Genomic DNA, 16,780 nt, shown 5'->3' on the forward strand with positions numbered 1-16,780 from the left:
AAGTAGAAATGATATATTGTTCTTCATATATCTTTTGAAAAGGAAGAGGGCCCACCCTCCTCTATTCCTCCATCGTGCTGTCTGGGTGGTGATGTGATTCCTGGAGCTCCAGCATCTGTCTTGGAACATGAGGAGTAGGGCCACACCCTAAGGATGGTGGAATAGAGAATTAGAAGGGGCCTGGGTCTCTGACTGCTTGGTAACTTGCCATTACAGCAGTAGATTACCTTTTTTACATGAGAAATAAACTCTATACTATGTAAGTCTCTATAATATTGGGTTTTTCTGTTATGGACAGCCAAACAAATACTAAGTAATGTATTTCTGGAACTGAGGTTCTATGCTATGGTGAATACATGTTGACATAACCCTTATCACCTCCTAATGTATTATTTTTTATTTCCTGTTTCCTCCCACTAGAATGTAGGTTCCTTAAAGGCAGGGATTTTGCTTGTTTTGTTGTAGCCCCAGCCCCTAGAATAGAGTCTGTTGTACAGCAGGGGCTCGATAAATATTTGTGAAATGAATGAAAAAAACAAATGAATGGTACCTGGTACAAATCGCAGGGCTGGGTGTGCTGATGGAAGGAGCTGCACCAGAAAGTCGCACTGTTTCACTCCTGCATGCTTTTGCATGAGCTGTGCGTTCTGCCAGGAATGCCTTTTTCCCTCATCCCCCAGGCACACTCCTACTTAAATCTGAAGTTTTAGCTTCATCGTCACTTTCTCTGGGACGCTGTCCTCTGTTTGGAGGCCCCTCATCTTGGATCTGTCCTTTCCTCTGATATAGCCAGTCCTGGACACGCACATGTTTCATTCAGGATTAATATTTCTGACAAGGCCTTTCCTTGCCCCCAGCAAATCTAACACTAAATAACAGCCAAAATCCCTTCTTGTGCTTGGAAACTGGGTTACATGGCTTCAGCAGTCTCTAAAACTTGGCCTCCCTGCTTCCCTCAGCCTCTAAAACTTGGCCTCCTCTTAGTTCGGTGAGAAACAGTGTAACTCATTTTTTGTTTCTCTCTTGTCCTTTGAGTCTCACCTTGATTTGCTCTAGCAAGCTAAGGAATTTAACAACTCAGCCAATGAGAGGGAGTCATTATGATTTAGTGGAGACGGTGGAAGAAGGGCAGGGATGTTTTCATGGGCCTCACCTAGAGCTATACTTAGGATCAAATGGAAAGATGGGATCACTAACTCAGCCTTGGAATGCGGTCTAGCAGCACCGATGAGGTGATAGCTTCAGTCTGATTCCTCTGCGCTGGCTGCTTGCAGAGGGTCTGCGTTGTTGTTGGGAGATCGTGAGCATTTTGCACGTTTCTCCAGCGCTCCTACTGCTTCTGTTTTCATGATGGTTGTGACTACCTTCTCCCATTTTTCCTTATGGTGCTTATAATCTCAGGTTAGTTGTTTGGACTGAAAAGTCCTCCTTTCCAAGTCACAGATGCCCCCATGAACACTGCAACAACTATGGCGTTTAGTTTTTCAGCCTTCTCCCTCTACTCCCTTCAGACTGCTTCTACCACACTCACCGTATTCAATCTTACTTCCTCACCATTGCCCCCACTATCACCCGCACCCCACCGAGTATGCTTCCCTTGTTAATCTTAAATCATCCTCCCATACCCAGTTCTCAAGAGCCGTCTTGATTTAATTCAAATTTTCTCAAACACCTACTATCTGTTACGTAGTAAGCATTATGTTAGATTGTGGGGACGCAAAGGTTAGTGAAATAAAAATGTGGTTCCTCACCCCACAGAGCCCATATTCTTGGAGAGAAGGAAGGCAGGAAAACTCATTGAATACAGTGTGATCAAAGATATCACTGAGCCACACAGGACCTACGTATGCCTGGAAGAATTTAGGCCAACTTATATATTTTCTTTCTCTCTCTCTCTTTTTTACCCTTAGTTTGTTTATCTATTTATTTTTAATTTTTTTATTCAAGCATAATTAATAGACAGTGTCATATTAGTTTTGGGTGTGCAACATTATGATTCAACAGTTCTATACATTACTCAGTGTTCATTTCAATAAGTATACTCTTAGTTCCCAACACCTATTTCACCTATCTTTCTGGCAACCATCAGGTTGTTCTCTACATTTGAGACTCTTTTTTTTTGTTTTTCCTTTTTTTTCTTTGTTGTTGTTTCTTAAATTTCACATATGAGTGAAATCATATGGTATTTGTCTTTCTCTCACAGGCTTATTTCACTTAGCATTATATCCTCTAGATCTATCTTTGTTGTTGAAAACGATAAGATTTCATTCTTTTTTATGACTGAGTAACATTCCATTGTGTATATGTGTATATATATGTGTGTTTTTGTATGTATCTATATATCACATCTTCTTTATCCATTCACCTGTCTATGGACACTTGGGTTGCTTCCATATCTTGGCTATTGTAAATAAGGCTGCAATAAACATAGGGGTGCATATATCTTTTCAAATTAGTGTTTTCATTTTCTTTGGGTAAATAGCCCAGGGATCATATCATACTTTTCCTTTTTTTAAATTTATTTACTTATTTGAGAGAGAGAGAATGCACATGAGTGGGGGGAGGGGTAGGGGGAGAGGGAGAGAGAGAATCTCAAGCAGACTCCCTGCTGAGCATGGAGGCCCATGCAGGGCTTGATCCCAAGATACAAGATCATGACCTGCACCAAAACCAAGAGTTGGATGCTCAACCGACTGAGCCACCCAGGCACCCCTCTACTTTTCATTTTTTGAAGAACCTCCATACTGTCTTCCACAGTGGCTGTAAAAGTCTGCATTCCTACCAACAGTGCATGAGGATTCCTTTTTCTCCACATCCTCACCAACACTTGTTTCTCATGTTTTTGAGTTTAGTCATTCTGACAGGTGTGAGGTGATATCTCATTGTGGTTTTGATTTGTATTTCCCTGATGATGGGTGATGCTGAACCTCTTTTCATGTGTCTGTTGGCCATCTGAATGTCTTCCTTGTGAAAATGTCTATTTATGTCCTCTGCCAACTTATCTATTTTCTATGAAACTGTTTGAACCATTCAAGATCACTTTTATGTGTATTTTCTGGGAACTCTTATCATACTTGGAGTCACTTAGATTAGTTCCTATTATTTTTGTGTCACAAACAGATTTAAGCCTCTGGAATTTAAGAACCACATTCTTTTGTACTCATCCATGATGCATAACATTCGCTAATACTTATTTGGCTTACTAGTTGGTTGCTTAATTTGGGGTAGAATGGAGCTGGAGAAAGAGCTTGGGTCGGAGAATCAGGCAGTGCTGGGGTCTAATTTTAGCAAAGGCATTTGTTAGTGATAGACTTTGGCAAGACATTTAGCCTCTCCGAGTCTCAGTTCTTCTTAAAATGGAGATGAGAACATCTTCCTCTCAAGTTGTTATGATTTAATTAGATAACTTAAGTGAAGTGCCTGGTTCTAAAATAAAATTCTCTTCCTTCTTCCTCCTCCTCTTTCTTGAGAGGCCTATTGGGAAAGTTTATATGATCCTTTGTACCTCTTCACAGCTAAAGTGACCATATTTTTTATTTTGTTACTTTATTTATTTATCTATCTATTTATTTATTTAGAGGAGTGGGGGGGAGGGGCAGAGAGAGGCAGAGAGAGAACCCCAAGCAGGCTCTACACCCAGCATGGAGCCCAACGCAAGACTCAACCCCATGACCCCAAGATCATGAGCTGAAATCAAGAGTGGGACACTTAACTGACTGAGTCACCCAGGAGCCCCATTTCATATTTTTTAAAATGAAAAATGTGGACATAAGCTTTAAAAACTTTTTTTCAATTGGCAAACTTCTTCATATAAAAAGTCTTACAAAAGCATAAAAATTAAACCCTATCTAGTGACTCCTATAATTACAAGGTTGTAAGCTCCATGAGGGCAGGATCACATTTGTCTTGTTCAATATTGTGACTTGCTTATCTTATAATAGGTATTCAATAAAAATGTAAGGAAGGAAGGAATACGTTGATAATGAATTAATAGGAAAAAGAAATAGAACTATTCACAAACATCTTTTAAAAATCTTTGGATATTTAAAACTCGGACTGTCTCCAAAATTCTGGGTCAGGGACGAATGGGTGGCTCAGTAGGTTAAGCGTCTGCCTTCGGCTCAGGTCATGATCCCAGCGTCCTGAGATCGAGTCCAGCATCGGGCTCCCTGCTCAGTGGGGAGCCTGATTATTCCTCTACCTGCTGCTCCCCCTGCTTGTGCACATGCTCTCTCTCTGTGTCTCTCTGACAAATAAATAAAATCTTTAAAAAAAACTGACTGCCTGTGACACAAACCCGTGGGCCCAGGCAGTTTGATTTAGGATGACTGGCAGTAGACGTCTGCACAGAGCTGTTGCTCCTGACAGATCAGCGGGGCTGCTGGAAGCAGGATGGGCCCAGAAATGGCAGTTTCACACAAAGTGAAGTTTAAAAATGCTTCAAAGCATTGGGTACTATATAAGACTGATGAGTCACTGACCTCTACCTCTGAAACCAATAATACATTATATGTTAATTAATTGAATTTAAATTAAAAAATGAAAAAAAAAGAAAATAGATCCCCAAAAATAAAATAAAAATGCCTCAAAATATTGATTTTCAGAATATCAGGAAGAGTGACACCCACTTAGCCAACTATTCTCTGAAAAGGAAGTGAGGCTTCTTTTTGCCTGACCAGGCAAGGGGACAGGTAGCACCACATTTCTACAGTATTTTCTAGTTTTCAAAACACTTTTATACACATTCTGTCACTTGATCTCTACAGCAGCTGTGTAGATTAGGTAGTTCAATTCAATAAACATTTGAGCATTTTCTAGGTCCCATATACTGTGCTTGGTACCATAGGACATAAGTATGAATAAGTCATTATTCTTTCTTTCCAGTAATAATAATAATTACTCTTTATTGGGCTCTCCAGGTACTCTATTAAAAAATTTTAAACTATATCATCTCATTAATCCTGTGAAATTGGTATTATTATTTAAAAAAATTTTTTTTACTTGTTTCAGACATAAAGAAAATGATGCTTAGAGATGTGAATAACTTGTCAAGGTCACATCGTTAACAAGCAAGATTAACAAGTAAGCTAATAAGTAGATCTGGGACTCCAACCTGGGTTTACCTGACTCCAAAGCCCCTGTTCTCATAACAAGCTACCAAAACATCCTAGTAAATAATTTGGCAAACAGTTGCATCCTGCTAGAAATGTGTCTCAAATTCTATGTGAAATAAAATAGGATATATGTTATAAATTTTTTTAATTTAAATGGTCCTTGTTATATAAGAATTCCTTAGACCAACTTTTTTAGAGAGCCATTTAGCATTACAGATCACACTTTAAAATGCTTATCCCTTGAGCCAGTTACCTTAGTAATTATCAAGTGAATCTAAGTAAGCAAATATATGATAATATTTTAGGCTGGGTTCTTCCCGTGCTAGTCCCTGAACGAGGATTTCAGTGTAGGTGGTTTCTTTGGACAGTGACCTGAATCACTGGTGAGGGCATAGGGAAGTGAGAGAGGAAAGTGATAGAAGCCATACAGGGTGCAAGATTAATTACCAGATTACTACTGAGGGCAACTGGGGCTCAATCCTACTCAGGGGGACTATACAGAATTGGCTCAGAGGTGTCTTACCCAAAAACTTGAGGTAGTTTTCCACAAATTCCCATCCATCATTGGATGGTGGGCTGCTGGGTTGTTAATGCCCTACCCATACCTGGACCAAACTCTCTCCTCCCACTGAGAAAGCCTAAGGCGGAGGAGTCTCGGGTGCTTGAAGTAGAAAGAGATCCCCAAGTATAACGAAACAGGGAGGGCCAAAGGAATATCTGCAGGGCACCAACAGCATCTGTTGTAGTGTATTAATAACATACAAAGATGTTAAATGAGTCATTGTGTAAAATTGTTAAACACAATAAACAATGTAGGTATATATATATATTTTAAAGATATTACTTATTTATTGGACAGAGGGAGAACACACGAGCACAAGCAGGGGGAGCAGCAGGAAGTGGGAGAGGGAGAAGCAGGCTTCCCGCTGAGCAGAGAGCCTAACGTGGGACTCCACCCCAGGACCCCAGGATCATGACCTGAGCTGAAGGCAGTCGCTTAACAGAGCCACCCAGGTGCCCCGTAAGTACTCTTTAGAGGGGATTGGTTAAGGTTGCCTGAACAACCTTAGGACGAAGAGATGGTTTCTGTTGAGCTTTTTCGAAGACTTAGAACCAGGAGTCCTTAACCTAGTCTGGAGGGTCAGAGAAAGCCTCTTTGGGCATGTGATAGTAGCCATGCACATGATGGGGCTCGGAAATACTGAGGGGAGCAATCCAAGCAGAGGATGCCATCACTAAAGCCCTGAGAAAAGAAGAGGCTTGGAGCTTTGCCGAAGTGGCTGGAATATAGAGAACCAGGGCAGACTGGCTTCCTGAGGCTCAGGGGCAGACAAGCACTGGAGGATTAGGGACTTGATCCTGGGGGCAATGGGAAGCTTGGAAGGGTGTAAGTTTTTGCAGCAGATGTTTAGAATGATGGCTCTGGCTGCAGAATAGAGAAAGTAGGAACCTACACCGTACTGCTTGGCCTCTAAGGTCTTTGGCAAAGTGAAGAAGGTCAGGCTGTCAAGAATGTATTCCAAGATTTCCAACAGGGTGATTATTGTGGTATTTAAAACAAAAGAATGATAGATTCATTTCAAATAATCAGAGATACTTTTAATTTTTATTACCTCACCCGGTTCAACAAAGGACTTTATTAATGCAAAGTTTTAACTGTCCAAGAGTCCCTTTGTACATTGAAAAGACTTTTTATCAGTATTGAAGTTTTTAAAAATTAATATTCAACATATTAAGATGACAACTAAAGAAACTTGGTATTCATTATGTCTTTAAGTTAAAATAACAAATTCGATTATTTTATTTATACACCTAAAAAATGTTACAAATTGCCTGATTAAAGTTCAATTGACTCCACTTGAGTAAATAAATCTTCATCAGACAACTAACCCTATTTACAACATAGTTAATTGCATTTCTTTAAACTTTTAAACTGCATTTGTAAACTTAGTACATTCTATTTTCTTTTAAGCACTTTAAATGCTTGATCTCATAAGCAAAACCTTTCCAAGTTCCTGAGTTCTTTTAAAATTTGCAATAATATTTATGAACAGCAAAATTGTTTTGTAAGTCTAAAATCAATTACTCAATTACATTTTTTTTTTTCCTTAAGTAGGCTGCATGCCCAGCGTGGAGCCCGGCACAGGGCTTGAACTCACGACCCTGAGATCAAGACCTGAGCTGAGATCAAGAGTCTGAACTTAACCGACTGAGCCACCCAAGTGCCCCTCAATTACATATTTTTGTTTCAAAATTATAAAGTTACATGTCAGATTCTCTAATATACTAAATTCTGTAAAGTTACAAATAATACTTTTTAAAAAGATTTATTTGTTTATTTATTTTAGAGAAAGAGAGAGAGAGAGAGCACATGGCAGGGAGGGGCAGAGGGAGAGAGAGAATCTCCAACCGACATCCCGCTCATCTCGGAGCCTGACACGGAGCTTGATCCCACGACCCTGGGATCATGATCTGAGCCAAGATCAAGAATCAGATGCTTAAATGACTGAGTCACCCAGGTGCCCCACAAATAGAACCTTTTAAAAGTGACTTACTTAAATTGATGTAATATCAGTTTATTTAAATAATACTATTCATCTCAAAACAGTGAGAATTCTTTCAACATATCATAAAAGGTATAAAAAATATTATCTGAGGCATAGTGTCACAGTTCTGGTTCAGAGGCAGATGTTCTTAGAAAAGGCTTTGGGGGCTCCTGGGTGGCTCAGTCGGTTAAGCATCTGCCTTCTGCTCACATCATGAGCCCTAGGATTGAGCCCCATGTCCAGCTCTCTGCTTGGGGGGAGTCTGCTTCCCCTCTCCCTCTGCCTGCCACTCCCCCTGCTTGTGCTCTCTCTCTCTGACAAATAAATAAATAAAATCTAAAAAAAAAAAAAAAGAAAAGAAAAGAAAAAAGGCTTTAGTTGTTGAGGCCTCTGATCTGTTGCAGGGAGAGTAAAAACATTTCAAGGATGGAAATAATCAAACCATGTAAAATGTCTTACAATCAGAATTTTTCTTTGATTTAAAATGAAGTGAATAAACAGAAGCATATGAGAACCCTAGTTCCTCTGAGATCGTAGGGCAGCTGATTTTTCTGGATTAATCTGTAAACACAAAAACAATTTTTAAAGTAAATACAATTATTTGTTTATAATAGAACTCTCTCTGAAATGTTCTGGATGGTGAAGGTGTACAAGGTCATGAGTCCTAAACAGGGTGCATTCACAGACTTTTGGCAAAAAGTAACATATCTGTTAACATAAAGAGAATGAAACAAATCCTCTTTACTTTGCTTTAGATTTACTTTAGAAGTAGCATGTTAATATGTTGCCGATGGGATCTAGGTGTCTATCAGCTATACCAAACTATCTCACATACTGAATCAAGGTGACTAGGAAATAATGCCCAGAAATTTACTGAGCTACATTTTTAACTTCATATTATTTCTTTTATTTCTGTAACTTCCATTTTTTAGAGATTCATTTATCTATTAAAATCTTCTTTCTTTTCTTTCATTTTGTTCTTTTTTCTCCTCAATTTGTTTTTACATATTAATAATAGCTGTACAGGCATACCTCAGAGATATTGCAGGGTCGGGTCCAGACACTATAATAAAGCAAATATTGCAATAATGTGAGTCAAATGAAACATTTTTGGTTTCCCAGTGCATATAAAAGTTGTGTTTACACTATACTGTAGTCTATTAAGTGTTCAATAGCATTATGTCTAAAAAATGTAAAAAAATTTTAAAGTAAAAATAACTTTAAAAATAACTTGATTGCTAAAAAGTGCTAACCATCATCTAACCTTTCAGTGACTCATAATTACTGGTCACAGGTCACCATAACAAATGTAATAATAACGAAAATGTTTGAAATATTGTGAAAATTACCAAAAGATGACACAGAGACACAAAGTAAGCAAATGCTGTTGGAAAATTGGCCTAAATAGACTTGCCCAACACAGAGTTGCCACAAACTTCGAATTTGTACAGAAGATATTATCTGTGAAGCACACTAAAGTGAAGTGCAATAAAACAAGGTATATCTGTATTAAAATCCTTTTATTTTAATTTGACGTCTGGGTCGTCTTTGGATCTGTTTCCATTGACTTTTTTCCTCTTGTTTTTGGGTCACAGTGCCCTGCTTCTTTTCAAGTCATTTAGTTTTTAATTGATGTCAGCCATTGTTTAAAAAAAAAAACAAACCATAGAGATTGGAGTACATATTACCTCCCTGTCCTTTTGTCTGTTAGGCCTCTGGGATGAGTCGCTGATCACTTTGGTCTAATCAGTAGTTGAGGCGGAAAAAAAATAGTTGAGATGGTCAGGAATGGATTGCATCTTTATTTCTTTTTTTTTTAAATATTTTGTTTATTTGAGAGAGAGAATGAGATAGAGAGAGAGCATGAGAGGGGGGAGGGTCAGAGGGAGAAGCAGACTCCCCGCTGAGCAGGGAGCCCGACGCGGGACTCGATCCCGGGACTCCAGGATCATGACCTGAGCCGAAGGCAGTCGCTTAACCGACTGAGCCACCCAGGTGCCCGGATTGCATCTTTAATTAGTCTTGAGGAAAAGATAGATTCTGTGTATATTAGAGGACTCTCTTCTAGTAGCATGTTGGGAACTAAGTACCACAAGACCTTGTCCTTGCCATCTAGCCCAGCCTTCAGTTGCATGCTCTGCCGCGCACATAGCAAAACCCCTGCTGCTGGGTATTCTTGTCTTTCATGACAACCCAGTGTGTGGTGGCAGAGGCGCCTCGAGCTGCTCTGCTCAGCAAGGCCCAAAGCTGAGGACCCAGCCTCGGGCCAGAGCAAAGTGGTAGCTCATACTGGCCACAAACCCCTACTACTGCCACTATCTTGGTTCCCTCTTCCTCAGATAAATACCAAATCTATACAGATTATTCCAAAAGTGTTTGATTCACTTCATTGTCTCTATGTTTACCACCCAAGGGAACCTAGGTTCTTAGTTCAGCAGGATAAGATGGTTTATGGACCAGAGATGTTGTACCTTGGGCTGCATATACCCAGTCCTTATTCTTGAAACATTAAGGAGCTTATTGAGCTCTTTAAAAATTATATGATTGAGGGGCTCCTGGGTGGTTCAGTTGGCTGAGCCTCTAACTCTTGATTTCGGCTCAGGTCATGATCTCAGGGTTGTGGGATTGAGCTCTGCTTTGGGCTCCATGCCCAGCATAGAGTCTGCTTGGGATTCTCTCTCCCTCTCCCTCCCCCCTCCCCCTCCCCTGTGCTCAGACTCATTCTCTCTCTCTCAAATAAATAAATTAATTAATTAAATAAAATTATATGATAGATTGAATTATTGTTCCCAATACTTCATGACCTTCCTACATTGGAATTCTATGTTCATGTTTTTTTTTAAGATTTTATTTATTTATTTGAGAGAGAGAGAAAAAGAGAGAGCACATGAGATGGGGGAGGGTCAGAGGGAGAAGCAGACTCCCTGCTGAGCAGGGAGCCTGATACAGGACTCGATCCTCGCACTCCAGGATCATGACCTGAGCCGAAGACAGTCACTTAACCAACTGAGCCACGCAGGCACCCCTCTACATTTATGTCTTTGTCATAGGACTTTTCGGTGTCTCCCACTAGAGGAGGCAGAGGACATCTCTCCTCACCCCAAATGATGACATGCTTGGCCTTTTAACTTGTTTTGGTCAACGAGATATGGGCCAAAGTAACGAGCGTGCCAGTTCCAGGCCAAAAACCTCAAGAGGCATCTTATGTTTCTGCTTACTCTCTTGGACTCTAGTTACTCCTAGAACATGTCCCAGGTAGCCACCAGTCCAAGGAGAAGGAGGAAACATGCAGAGCAGGCTTGCACCCAACCAGCAGCCTGGAGTGGAGTCAAGCCTAACTGATTCCACGCTAGCCTTGTGGAGCTACATCCAGCCTATGGACCTGTGAAAGAGGAAATACATATTTGTTGCTAAAATCCCCTGAGAGGGGCCGCCCTGGTGGTTCAGTCGATTAAACGTCTGACTCTTGATTTCGGCTCAGGTCATGATCTCAGTGTTGTGAAATCGAGTCCCCTGTTGGGCTCCACACTCAGCGGGGTGTCTGCTTGAGATTCTCTCTCTTCCTCTCCCTCTGCCCCTCTCTTCTGTGTTCTCTTTCTAAAATAAATAAATAAATCTTTAAAAATAAAAGCCCCTGAGAGTTTAAAGTTGTTTGATATGCGGCTAAACTGTTTCAAACCAATGGTTAGTATTAGACATTTTTATAAAATTTAATGCTGATTTGGCTCTATGAAATTTTCTAATTTGTCTAAGGTTTCTTTCTGGATCAGGTTGCTCATCTATTTGCTGCATGATTGAATTGGACATTATTTTCAGACACTTGTTTGCTTATCTCTATGTTTGTTATGGTCAGTCTAATAACAAATCTAAAACAACCACAATCGGGGCACCTGGGTGGCTCAGTCGATTAGGCGTACGACTCTTGGTTTTGGCTCAGGTCATGATCTTAGGGTTGTGAGATTGTGCCCCACGTCAGGCTCTGTGCTCAGCATGGAGTCTACTTAAGATTTTCTTTTCCCCTCCTTTTCCCTCTCCCTGCTCCTCCTCCTGCTCACACGTGCTCTTGCTCTCTCTCAAATAAATAAATAAGATCTTAAAAAAATAATAAAAATAAAATAAAATAACCACAATTATCAGGATGTTTAGATTTTGTGTATTTAATTCTAAGTCAGTTTAATAAGAGTGTGTATATTCAGAAGAAAAGATTTTCAATTGTTTTACATTTTTCCGATTGCTAAAAAGCTTTTAAAATAATTATTTTACCTCAGAATAAAAAGACACTATGTGTAATTTATTAAGCATCTGCCAGCCACTGTGAAAAGTATATATATCATCTCCTCCTTTAAAAACAAATTTACTTTTTTTGATTAGTTAATAGTTTCATAAGGTAGAAAGTTCAAAAGGCAAAAAAGCAAATGAAGTAAAAAGCTTCCTCCTTACCCTGTGTCCCAGGCTGCACATCTAGAGACAATTAATTTACCAGTTTTTTTTTTTTACCATATTCTTTCAGTGATATTACCTGCACATATAAACATAATATGTATTTATATGTATGGATATGTTCTATTTCCCTGACTTTTTAAAATGAATGCACTGTTAATATACTATTACAGGGTTCTGTACCTTTCTTTTATTTATTTCTTTTTCACTTAACAATGCATCTTAGAGATTATTCTATAACAACACATATAGTGCTTCCTCATTCTTTTAAAGAGCCATGTAATATTCCCATGCAGTGATTCTCAAAATGACAGGAGGGTGTTGAGGTAGAAATTATATTTATAATAACACCAAAATGTTATTTTCCTTTTTTACTCTCACCAGAGTACAGTGGAGTTTTCCAGAGCCTACATGTTGTGTGTTACTGCAACAAAAGGAATGCAGAAGCAGACATAAAAATCCAGCTGTCTCCTATTAACCCAGGCATTAAAGAGATTTACAAAAATATAAACCATACCACTTTTCTTATTGATTTTTTGTGTGTTGGAAAACAGAGTTATTTAAAAAAAATGTTGTTTATATTCCACGTAAAGGGTTTATAATTGCTATTTTTAAATGAATAAATATTTTTTATACTTTCTAAGTTTTAATTTCTAAAACGATAAACATTGATAGATGTAATCCATATAAACTAAAGCTGTTTGGGGTCCTCAATCATTTTTAAGAGTGTAACATGGTCCTGAGGCTAAAAAGCTTGAGAACTGCTGTTTTATTGCACAGATGTACCTTAATTTAACCCATTCCCTGCTAATGGACATTTCAGTTATTTTCAATTAGTTGCAACTTCAAGCCATGCCAAAATGAATACTCTTCTACATATTTTGTTTCCCACATGTGTGAGAAAATCCATCTTGTGTTCTTAGAAGTGGAATTGCTGGGTCAAATATACTATGGTAAAGTCATACAGAAGTATATCATCTCATTTCATCCTCGTAATAACCTTATGAAAGTGAGAGTTGTCATTAATTCCTTTCTATGTATAAGAAAATGGGGACTTAAAGAAGTTAGATGACTGGGGCGCCTGGGTGGCTCAGTGGTTAAGCGTCTGTCTTCAGCTCAGGTCATGATCCCAGGGTCCTGGGATTGAGCCCTACATCGGGCTCCCTGCTCAGCCAGGAGGCCTGCTTCTCCCTCTCTCACTCTCCCTGCTCATGTTGTGTCTCTCTCTGTCAAAAAAATAAATAAAATCTTAAAAAAAAAAAAAGAAGTTAGATGACTGTCTTAGAGTCGTCAGGCTAAGAAGCTGCTGCAGACAGGAGTGAAACCATTTTATCAGACTTTGAACCACTATTCTGAGCTATGGTTTCTCCAAGCAATACATGTACATATTCAGTGATCTGATAACAGGCTCTATTCTTGCCTTGGCCTAAATTATTTCCTGGCACAGAACAGTCTTGGAATTAGATGAACTGGGGCCGCTCAAAGCAAAAGTCAGTACCAGAAAACTCCTTAAGTGATAAGAAGAATAGAGCTTTTTATTTTGACTCACAAGAATTTCAGCCACCATACAGTCTGGGAAATGAATTTTAGACAGTGATGCATTTAATTAAAACTAATTCATGTAATTCTCAGAGTAAACTTTATAAACAAACCTACATGTTAAAATAACATGATTTTTATCCACTTTACCCCCCATGAAACTTACACTGTACTACATCATTTTCCCCTTAAACACACAAAAAAGAGAACCCTAAGTATTTTTAAAGAAATGTAATTTAATTTTTACCAAACCTGGCACTGCCAGAATTATCTTTTTGATACAAACATCTGGCCACTCTCCCATAAAAATCCTTCAGTGGACTCCCATTTCTTGTACTATAAAGCTCATAAGAGATTACTTATGATTGGTTCTTATAAACTCTCCTACACACATTTTGATCTCTTTTGAAATACAGATCTCAAAGATCTATTTCCTTTGAACAGGTCTCTTCAAACAGGTGGATATATAGTGAACCTAGCGAAACTTCCCTTACATGGGCCATAAAATTTTATATTTATAATATTGTGTTCATTTTCTCCACTGTTGTATATGCTTTGAGCCCCACAAAACCTTGATCTACCTCTGGGTTGGTTTTCTTTTTTCTTTTTTTTCCTGTTTTCTTCCTTAATCTAGGTACTCCAATTCACTCCTGTCTGATTTAGATGCTTCTTTCATGCTCCCAGTTTATGCTGCTATCTTTTCACACTGTATGGTATGACTCTTGTCATCCTGTATGGTAATTGTTGGTTTAATTGTTTATTTCACCCAGCAGACTATGAGCTCCCTGACAGCAGGGGTCATGCTGAATGAACAAACGAAAAAACGAACAGCTTTTTTTTGTGAGAAAATCTATTTATACTTTGTTATGAAATAATATTTGGGAGGTTTTCTGTTACTATTCATTTGCTGCACGTTCTTTTGCTTTTTCATCCACAACTGGAAGGAAATGACAAATGGTTAAGATAAATATATAGGGGCAAAATTTAAATTGAGAAATTATTTCCATTCAGTCATATTTTTCTGAAAATGTGAAAAAGATTGCCAAGACTAGAGTTGCTGACAAAATAAAAATTTTAAGCCCCCAAACTATGAACTGGTTTTCACATCACTTGAATTGTCAGTCTCCCTCCCTGATAATCCTTATCTCTAAACTCTGTAATGTCAAGTCCAACCTCTATTGTAGGTTCTCAGCTAATCCTGTATTTGCCTGTTTGAACCAGAGGAACACAACAGGGACAAGCAAGGTGAAATTGAAATCAGAAGGTCTGGATCAGTCAACAAATATTCATTGAATGTCTGTTACATGCCAGTTTTAGAGTCTCCTTTTGAGCTAACACCAGAATGGCTCTATTCTTGTGATAGTTATCTTCCTAAGTCATAAACTTGAAAAACAAATATTTTGAACTATATAGTTTTAGGACTGCTCATGAAAGAATGTCCATATTACCTTGAGTTTAAAAAGCAAGTAGCAGGGGCGCCTGGGTGGCTCAGTCGTTAAGTGTCTGCCTTGGCTCAGGTCATGATCCCAGGATCCTGGGATTGAGTCCCGCGTCGGGCTCCCCACTCTGCGGGAAGCCAGCTTCTCCCTCTCCCCCTGCTTGTGTTCCCTCTCTTGCTGTGTTTCTCTCTGTCAAATAAATAAATAAAAATCTTTTAAAAAAAAAAAAGCAAGTAGCAAACTACTTATAATGATCCTATTTTAGTAAAGATCAAAAATAAAAAGTTATACACATCTTGTTTGTGTGTTCATTGAAAAAGGCATGGAAGGATGCATGTTAGACTGTGAACAGTAGTTACCCTGTTGCCGAGGGCAGAGAGGGAGAACTTTCATTTTTTACTTACATACCTGTATTTGAATTTTTTAGAATAAGCATAAATTACTTTTGTAATCATAAAATGTGTAAACAATAAAGAATGTTTAAATAGATAAGGCACCTGGGTGGCTCAGTCAGTTAAGCATCTGCTTTTGGCTCAGGTCATGATTCCGGGGTCCTGGGACTGAGCCTCATGTCAGTCTCCCTGCTCAGCTGGGAGTCTCCTTCTCCCTCTCCCTCTGCCCCTCACTCCGCTCATTTTATTTATTTATTTATTTATTTATTTGAGAGCGAGAGAGAGCACAAGCAGGGGGAGCAGCAGAAGGAGAGGGAGAAGCAGGCTCCCCACTGAGCAGGGAGCCCCACACAGGACTCCATTCCAAGCCCCTGGGATCATGACCTGAGCTGAAGGCAGACGCTTAACTGACTGAACCATCCAGGTACCCCAGAAAATCTTTTTTTTTTTTTAAAGAATGATTAAATAGGTAAAAAGCTTATCCATATTTTTAGTAAGAATATATATATATATAATGTATAATGTGTAAATATTTTATATATATATATACACACACACATATGTACAGTTGGCACTTGAACAACATAGGTTTGAACTGTGTTGGTCCACTTATAGGTGGATTTTTTACAGTACTATAAAACGTATTTTCTCTTTTTTATGATTTTCTTAACATTTTTTCTCCTCCAGCTTACTTTATTGTAAGAATACAGTATAGAATACATCTAACATACAAAGTATTTGTTAACTGACTGTTATTGGTAAGGCTTCTGGTCAACAGTAGGCTATTAGTAGTTAAGTATATGGGGAGTTAAAGTTATATGTAGATTTTCCTCCATGCGGGTGGTCAGTGCCCTAACCGCCCCCCCCTCCGCTCCCGTGTTGCTCACAGGTCAACTGTGTGTGTGTGTATGTACATATATATATATGTATAAATAAATGTAGATATTATTCCTGCATATTATTTACACACACTGGATTCACATATTAAAGGGGAATTCCACCTACTGGCAGTGCTAATTAATAATTTACATCAGAAGGGTAGTTGATTGCCTAGAACAGAGGTTATTTTGGGAGGAATTAACTCCTCTTGTAAACATTCTGTGAGCCAACGGAGGAGTATAGTTATTTTCCTCAAAAAAATGGAAAGGCTTCATATTTTGTGGAAACACAATAGTTAGTGGGTTTGATTTTTGAAAATAGCTCTGGTATACCCACTATTTCCTTGTCAGATGCAGTACTTTTTCATATTATTCCATGAGATTATAATTGGACTATAAACTTCATTAAGGCCAGGCTAAGGGCCTACCATG

At 38.7% G+C, this 16,780-nt stretch overlaps 1 long non-coding RNA gene across 1 annotated transcript; it reads left to right on the forward strand.

Annotated features, from left to right (window-relative positions):
• Positions 1–1,600: 1,600 nt before the first annotated feature.
• On the forward strand, positions 1,601–15,262 carry LOC145716235 (uncharacterized). The gene is made up of 3 exons (XR_014138783.1): positions 1,601–5,082; positions 5,974–6,135; positions 12,485–15,262. It is a non-coding gene; the product is annotated as an uncharacterized LOC145716235 (long non-coding RNA).
• Positions 15,263–16,780: the final 1,518 nt, after the last annotated feature.

This window comes from Leptonychotes weddellii, chromosome 11 (genome assembly GCF_054177405.1).
Source record: "Leptonychotes weddellii isolate Sample4059 chromosome 11, ASM5417740v2, whole genome shotgun sequence".
NCBI classification, from domain to species: Eukaryota; Metazoa; Chordata; class Mammalia; order Carnivora; family Phocidae; genus Leptonychotes; species Leptonychotes weddellii.